Below are 8,831 nucleotides of genomic sequence, written 5' to 3'. Positions count from 1 at the left end.
AGGGGGCTTTGTAAACAAGCCACCATGCAGAGGGAGAATGCAGTGGCCAGGGCCAGCAGCTCTGCAGGGTGACAGTTTGGTTCACCAACTCCTCATTGCTAACAAACTGGGGCAAAGGAATGGTGCCACATTCCCACACACCCCCATCTGTATAGTATTTGGCACAAAAACACATGGTTTATGGGTTTTAAAAGGACATTGTCACATTTTCTATATTTTTATGAAGTTAGATTTTTGTTTGGAATAAATCAATTGTGGAAAGAAGCATGTTATAATTAATTCTTATAACCACATAAATTATTTATTATTCCATTTGGTATCTATATTTATACAGTTTGAAGTGAGCACTGCATAGCTGCTGGTGTAACCTTTGTAGCACTTTGTAGGCAAAGTCTGTTTTTGGGGAATTCATTTGCACACAAGTTTATCACTGCTGCTGGGATATTTGTATTAGGGGTTAAATAGGGGTGTAGTGTGGATTATTTTGTAGTATATGAACAGACCACACTATCCAGAGAATTTCAATACTTCAGACTTTATTGAAATTCAAATGAAATCCAGTATAACAGTGAAAAAAGTGTATAAAGCAGCAAATACCAGCACCGCACACCACCAACCAACTACAGCCCTTCACTCTCACTCTTCACTTTTATTCATTGATATTCTGGATTTGCTGTCAATTTCAATAAAGTCTGAAGTATTGGAATTCTCTGGATAGCGTGGTCTGTTCATATACTACTACAAGGTGGAGATGCACCTATTAAACCAGCACCTGGGGAGTCCTGATGGCGGCTAAGGAATTGGAGCGGTTAGATTTCCTTTGCTGGATTATTTTGTATTATATAGATGTATACTATAGATACAGTATATAGATATTCTTTTACCCTCTTGTGAGACTTCCCTCCCTTTGGCTGGAGGCTGCATAGGTTGCTGGGAATGCAGGTGGAAAATGGAGTAAGGATAATAGATGGAGGAAGGTGGAGTGTGGGACTTTTGCTGCCAACTGGTATCCTTGAGGTGCTGCTCCCTCTGAGATTTGCAGTGCAGATTCATCTGCATCCTCATGGGACCCAAATGACTGGTAGTTTGACCATGGCTGATATGCAGCAGACAGAGGCTGCAAACAACAGTGATATCAGAAAAGGCTCAGACTTCAAAGCTCTGTGGAGTGGCCTTAACCCATAAGGCAGTGCTGTTCAGTGCAATTGGGCAGCTGCTCCCTCCATTCTTCTGCAAGTTGCCCCTGCTGCTGGATGAAATCCTCCATTGCTGCTGCTCTAACTTTCCTCCTCTCCAGTGTCTGGGACCCATATACATATGATAGCTCCTTATCCCAACACTCCTCATCACTGGAGCCCACTTGGCAGTAAGCTGCAGGAACATCACTTGCAACTGGCTCTCCCTACCTGGTGATCCCTCCCTCTATGTTCCTGGTGCTCCACTCCTCAACATCAGATAACATGAATTCCTGCACATCTCCCTGCAGAAAGTCAGTGATAGTGTTCTGAAATAAATGCACCCACTCACACACACCAATTTGGCAGGATTGGCACAAGAGGAGGACAATAAGGAAGACGGCTCATTTGCGGCAATAGCAGAAAAATGGATGCTCTGAGCCTGGGAAGAAAGCTTTGTGAGCCACTTAACAACCTAATTTGCTTGCTTTGGCTTTGTAACACACTCACATGCCAAACAGAAAAAGGCAAAAGCCTCTGCCCTGCCTCTTGATTGTGTGACCACATTTGGCTTCCAGAACCTGCTTGCCCTCTCCACATGCAGAACCTCTGCCTTTCCCTTTAGGGCTGCCTTACATTCAATTTAGTTTAATGCCATCCTTTAATGTCAGGCAGTAGGGTGAATAAAACATGGTGCTTTGGTGAACTAAAGATGTATTTGGTGTACAAAACTTTAACACACAGGTATGCGATGACGTTTTGCAAACAAAGGGCAGCTTTGCCTGTGTCAAACTCAAGTTCACACTGCTGAGCCCAAATTAAAATATATATATATATTAGACATGTAAATTTCGTTTTGTTCCGAAGGGATATTTGTACGAATTTCGTCCGCATGCGAACGTATCTAAATGTTCAGTTAAAGAAAATTCAAACTGCCCGAATGTTATTCAAAATAAAACTAAATTGGACATGTGACTGTTCTCTGGCCAATCAGATGGGTTTTTTTGGCTGTTGAGGGTTGCGTTACAGGCAAGGTCATGTGACTTCCTGTTGTGGATCATTCCAAAACAAAAGTTTGGATGGATACAAAATCCGAATAACAAACAATCGAATTTCGCATTCGAAATCTGAAAATTGAAAGCAATAAATATCCGAATCGATCCAAATATGAAAAAAAACTCACAAAAAACTAAAAAACTAGAATGGGATAGAGCAGCAGTGAAAAAGCAACTGAGATAGTTGCTGACTAATAGATCTATGCATTGTCAACATGGGGGGTGTACATATTAATGTGAAGCCCACCTCACTGCAATTCACAGAACAGTTGCACAATATAGAACTGTATATAATATATTTTAGATTGTAAGCCCTCACGGGCAGGGCCCTCCTTACCATCTTGTCTTGATTTGTATTGTGATTGTAATGTCTTCCTTATATTGTAAAGCGCTGCACAAACTGTTGGCGCTATATAAATCCTGTATAATAATAATAACAATAATATATTACTCTATAGCATAACTACTGTATCTCTCCATAATCACACACTTTCAGCTCTCCATATCCACTTTCACACACACTGACAAATGCCTGCTGGGAACACTACCTTTTATATTGGGGGGTCTGGCAAGTAACTAAGCCCTCATTATTGACCGCTCTAAACCACCTGATCTAAATTCACAGTACAGAAAGTGCATTACCGGTAGTTGGTTTCTGTTGTGGCACACGGACTCATTTGTGTCCGTGAATGGCTAATGTGTTTGGTTCTCTGTGAACCCTACCTTGACCCAAAAGCTCATCTCTGGATGCTGCTTTGCTAAATCAAGAAAAAACTCAGGAACGTGACTGTCATGAAAGAAGTATGGGGGTTAACATTGCAGCCTGTGGGTTCACTTTAAAAATGGGCTCCATGCGCCCTTGACCACTCCTCTCTGGAGCCTCCCTAGTGTGTCTTTAATGCTGCTTTATACTTACCTTTTCCAGAAATCTTCAGGAGAGTCATGTGACACACAGAGTCCTCCACCATTTCGGATCTTCTCCTGGTAAGGGGGTTCTCATGAGGCAGAAAGTGGTGCTGACATTAGGGACTTTGCTAGGATTGTAATAGACCTGTGGTACCGTGAAATGGCGGCATGGTCATATCACGCCTAACAGTGGGATTGACTTAAAAGGGAATGGTTAAATTCAGGGACCACTTTTGCGACTAAGGCACTATCACACTCAATGACACCCCTGGTCCACCTAGCACAATCGTATCTATTTCAACTAACCACTTATGTCTGCTGAAAGGTAGTGCTGCAGTAAACGTTGTGCTATTGCTGAGAATCGAGTGAAAAATGATTTGTGGCCTGCCACAACTGGCTTTCACAGCCATTCTGTGTAATTCTTTTGTTGAATATGTTTTCCTTATTTATCAATATACTGCTAGTTATGTAGAAGTTGTCTGCTGATACAATCTGTACTTCTCAGCAGCAGTTTCTCTTTCTTTTATCATAGAGAAATTCTCACATGACCAAAAGAACTCTTTAAAAAAAATAAAAAATAAACTGGAATAGCTTCTCTTAAAGTATATCTAAAAGGTTTTTGTTTTTTATATTGGAAGGAGTAGTAAATAGTTAAACCACCTATCAGGTTCTTTTTCCCTAGTTTCCCATTCCAGAGATTACTCTTCACTTCTTGTACTATAGACATTGAGGAGATTTCCCTTCTGTTTGATAGTCACAACACGAAGTAAGAGGAAATCCCTCTAGAGGGAGAAATCCCTGGTGGTGAGCAGGGTCCCCTGGAACAGGTGTCCCCTTTGGACGACTTCCCATCTATTCCTGTTTCGGTGAAAACCCAAAATTATTTTCCTCCTCCCTTCATGCTGCTTTAAGGACTCACCTTAAATGATGCCTCTTGATCCGATCATCTCCTTCCTTCCACTTGTATTCAGCAATCTCTCCACGCTGTTGCCAGTCTCTGATGCAGCGCTGACGGCTGTGTCTTCTGTGCCCCACAGTGTCTATCTGACGTGCAAATTCCTGGCTGCGTGCATTCACCTCCACTGTGTCTCTCCTCCTCTCCCCACCAAAGAGCTCTACTGCACATGTGCCCGCCCGATCATCCTGCATGGCCGCTCGAGAATCTTCAGATCTTCAGACGGGAGTGAGCAACGGAGACAGAAATTACCAGTAATAGTAAGAAATTACCTTTTTGGTAACTTTTTAATTTGTTTTAATTTTTTTTGCATATATCTACTGCTTGCTAGTAGTAGATATATGCCAAAAAAATAAAAAAGAGAGTTTAATTCTACTTTCCTATGCACAGGACAGCCTTTTTTCTGCTGCCACAGATGTGTACCCATGAAATGATCTTGCTATGGCTCTGCATCAGTAAAAAACATATTCCACTGAAACCAAATAGTATTCCGGATCTAAAGAGAATTGATGTGGATGCCAAATTCACATCAATTCTCTTTAAATCAGGAATACTATTTGGCCTACTTTGTCGTGATTGCATGGTGGCCAAACAGATAAAAAATCATGAACGTTTTCTGACATACAGAGCAGACATTACACCTTGGCTGACAAAGATGAATGCAGCAGCTGACTTTGATTAACCATTTTGTGTCTGGAGCAATTTCTTGCACATGTATAATAAAATCAGAATTTTTGGCTAGAAAATAGCTTAAAACCCCAAGACAGTTATATATTTTTTTGAAAGCAGAGGCCCTGTAGAATAAAAATGCTAGTTGCTATTTTTATGTCACTTTTTTAAAAGCCTTTACCGCTTACCAATTTAATGTTAACAGGGAGTGATGGGACTGGAATTATTGCTCTCTTTGCGTTCACGGTGATATGTAACATGTTTCACACAATTGTTGTTTTCGTTTGTATGTTTGTGTTTGTGGAGGCATGCAGCTTAAAATTTTTTTGTTTGTTTTTTATTTTTTTATATGGGACATTATTTTTTTTTCTGAAGTGCTTTACCAGCTTTTTCTCCAGCCACAGCAGCAGGAGAAATGACAGTTAAAACCAGAAGTGACAAAATCTTTGTTGCTTCCGGCTTCAGTGATTATAGGGGATATGAGCCAATGGAAGTGTGCTGATCTCCCTTCAATCTAGCGGCAGACACCCATTGTGCTGGTCCCGGGTCTGCACAGGGTACAGCAGAGCCTGGCATAGCTGGCAGCGGCGGCATATGGGAGGGTGCACACTCAAGGGGTTATTCACTAATCTGCTGAAGGATTTAGCCAAACTTTTGGATAATCCTTAAGCTCCCTTCAGCTGCAGCAACCCTTCAGTTCAGCTGAACTGAAGGGCTGCTGTATGGGCTATTCACAATAGCCCGTACAGCAGCCGAAGGCAGCCACATTTTTTTTACTATTCTTGGGTGCTGGGGTTCCCCCTTAAAATTCCTACCAGACCTAAAGGCCTTGTATGGCTTTAGGGGGATTCCCATGTATTTTTTTTTTAATTTTTAACTTGGGGGTCACTCCTAACATTCCCACCAGATCTAAAGGGTCTGGTATGGTTTGGGAGGGGGACCCCATGCCGTTTTTTAAATGTTTAAATGTAGTTTACATGTCATATATGATTCTGTTTGCTACTTCTGAGGTAACAAACAGAATGACCGAGCCAAAAGCAGCATTCGGCTATTCACTCTCTGCGGCAGAGGCGACCGTATTCTTCACTTTGGTTCAGCTGAATGCGCTGAGGCTGTTCGGCTGAACCGAGGGGAGCCAAAGCCAGCCGATGTATGGCTGAAAACAGCCGTACACAGCTGAAGTGAATAGCCGAACGGGGTTCGGCTCCCTTCACTTTGGCTCGGTTATTCACTCGGCTGCCTTTGGTAGCTTAGTGAATTATCCCCTCAGCAACTACATACAAGTGACATGTATATGACAGCCAGACTCCAGCTGAAATAATGGTACAGCCATGATTTTGTTATAACCATTTCAGATCTGCACCGTTTATTGCAATATTGAGGTTCTGAAGTGGTTAAGCAATTAAATGGCAGAATCACCTTTTTTGGTGTGGAAAAGGAAAGAAAAAAAAATATTTTAACTGTTTATGTAGCTCATTGTTTAAGGCCTATGTGTTTTTGGGCAGCTACCTAATAACTTGCAGGGGTTTTTCATTAGAGGTGAAGAGTTTGGAGAAGCCAGGAGAAGTGAACAATCTAGGACAACATAGCTGAACTGAAAAGTGAGCCGAATTGGAGATTTGTTCCAAATCAGCTATTTTGGCCTAGATTGTTCACTTCTCCTGTCTTCTCCAAACTCTTCACCCTTTTGTGAATAGTTATATATCATGTTCTGTTAAGTCATACTGGCTATTCCATTTACTTATTAGCAATGGCATAAATGTTTGAAGACACAATAGATGATACAACAGTGTTCAATTGTCCAGCAGCAGGACTTTTAAATCAGAGATAATAGGCCTAACAAGTATATGCCTAACTTAAAAGGAGAACTATGGGGTCAGGGGTTTTCCACATAGTTCTCCTTAGGGTAACGGGAGGACACAAACTAACGTCCTCCCGTCACCCTAAGCTCAGTATACCGCGAGCTAGAGCTGGCGGTATACTGAGACGCCGGAGCGGATCCCGACATCGATGTCGAGATCTGCCCAGCTGCGTGAGTGTACCCGCCCCCTCCCCATCCGTTCTGCCAGTCAGCGCTGGCGGATCAGAGCGGGGAGGGGGGATTCCATCCCCTCCCCTGTCACGTCAGAGAGCCGTGACAGGATCGAGAAGTGAGCGAACACCGGCATGTGTTCGCTCACCTCCCGATCTACTGAGCCTACCTGTGACAGTCTCATTGTCACCGGTCGGCTAGAACTATGAGGGGAGTGAAAAGCACTCACCTCATAGTTCTCCTTTAATTTCCTTTATGGGGATAGGAGGAACCAAGTCCCCATGCTTTCCTTATTGTCAATATTGCAATATTACTCTATGCAAAACTAGTAAAAAGGTTTTGCTTTAGTTCTACTTTAATGCAATAGATATTATAGGCTTATAGGCATGTCAGTTCAGTTAAATAGTTAAATCTGATGTACTGTATGTTATTTAACTCTACGCCTCAGGCATTTTAAGTCATCACATCCTTTCAATGTGCAGCTACCATAAAGAGTGCACTATAATTTTTTTCTGTCACCCCTTATAAAAAAAGTGGGCCAAGGACAGACCCTCGGGAGGCCCCCATGTAAAGAGGAAGAGGAGGTAGAGTTGTAGGTGACACTGAAGGTGCACTGAGATAGGTAGGAGGTGAACCATGAGAGAGCAGAGCCATAAAGGCCAAGGGATTGGAGTTTATTGAGAAGAAGTGGGGGGTCAACTGTGTCAAAAGCAGAAAGGTCCAAAAGTATAAGTATAAAGTAGTGGCCATTGGTTTTAGCAGTTAGTAGATCGTTAGTAAGTTTTAGAAGGGCAGTTTCTGTGGAGTTTTGTGGACAAAAGCCAGATTGAAATGGGTCAAGGAGGTTGTTCACCGTAAGGTGGCAGCTCAGGCGGTTGTAGACCAGTGGTCTTGTATGTCTTCCATTTTCTAATTATTGCTCCCACAGTTGATTTGTTCACACCAAGCTGCTTGCCTATTGCAGATTCAGTCTTCCCAGCCTGGTGCAGGTCTACAATTTTGTTTCTGGTGTCCTTCGACAGCTCGTTGGTCTTCACCATAGTGGAGTTTGGAGTGTGACTGTTTGAGGTTGTGGACAGGTGTCTTTTATACTGATAACAAGTTCAAACAGGTGCCATTGATACAGGTAATGAGTGCAGGACAGAGGAGCCTCTTAAAGAAGAAGGTACAGGTCTGTGAGAGCCAGAACTCTTGCTTGTTTTTAGAAGGTGTCCTGGGGAATCTCCTCCCAGATCTGGACCAGGGCATCACAGGGCTCCTGAACAGACAGAGGTGCAACCTGGCGGCTTCAGATGGACCGAGACATATGGGGGGTGATTTACTAACCTAAACACACGCACGCACCAGGTGCGTGTGATTTTTACACAGCAAAGCGTATTTATCAACCAAAAAGTCTCTAGAAGCATATTTCCACTAATGCCATATATGGAAAAATCATGCACATGATGCATATATAATGCTGCTTCACAGTTTAGACAAAAATGGTTAGCTCATGCATTTACATTCCTGCATTCATCAACGCAAGCAACACAATGTAGAGCTAATTTACACAACATCACCTTGCAATTCAGGGCAGGGCTTTGCACAACGCACCTGCTGGGTGTGTACACACTACAAAGGTGTTTAGATTCCACCCATAGATCATGCTGGGAGGGAACACACTACAGAGGTGTATACATGTTCGTGGTGTGTTTATAAGGTTAGTAAATCAACCCCATTGTCTCAGAGGTGTTCTATTGCATTCAGGTCAGGCGAGCCATTCAATGGTATCAATTCTTTCATCCTCAAGGAACTGGCTGCATACTCTCGCCACATGAGGCTGGGCATTGTCGTGCACCAGGAGGAACCCAAGACCCACTGCACCAGCGTAGGGTCTGACAATGGGTCCAAGTATTTCATCCCAATACCTAATGGCAGTCAGGGTGCCATTGTCTAGCCTGTAGAGGTCTGTGTGTCTCTCCATGGATATGCCTCCCCAGACCATCACTGACCCACCACCAAACCGGTCATGCTGAACATTGTTACAGGCAGCATAACGT

This window comes from Nanorana parkeri, unplaced genomic scaffold (assembly GCF_000935625.1).
Source record: "Nanorana parkeri isolate BGI_ZX_2015 unplaced genomic scaffold, ASM93562v1 scaffold139, whole genome shotgun sequence".
Taxonomy (NCBI): Eukaryota; Metazoa; Chordata; class Amphibia; order Anura; family Dicroglossidae; genus Nanorana; species Nanorana parkeri.
Note: the sequence above shows the minus strand (reverse complement) of the source record.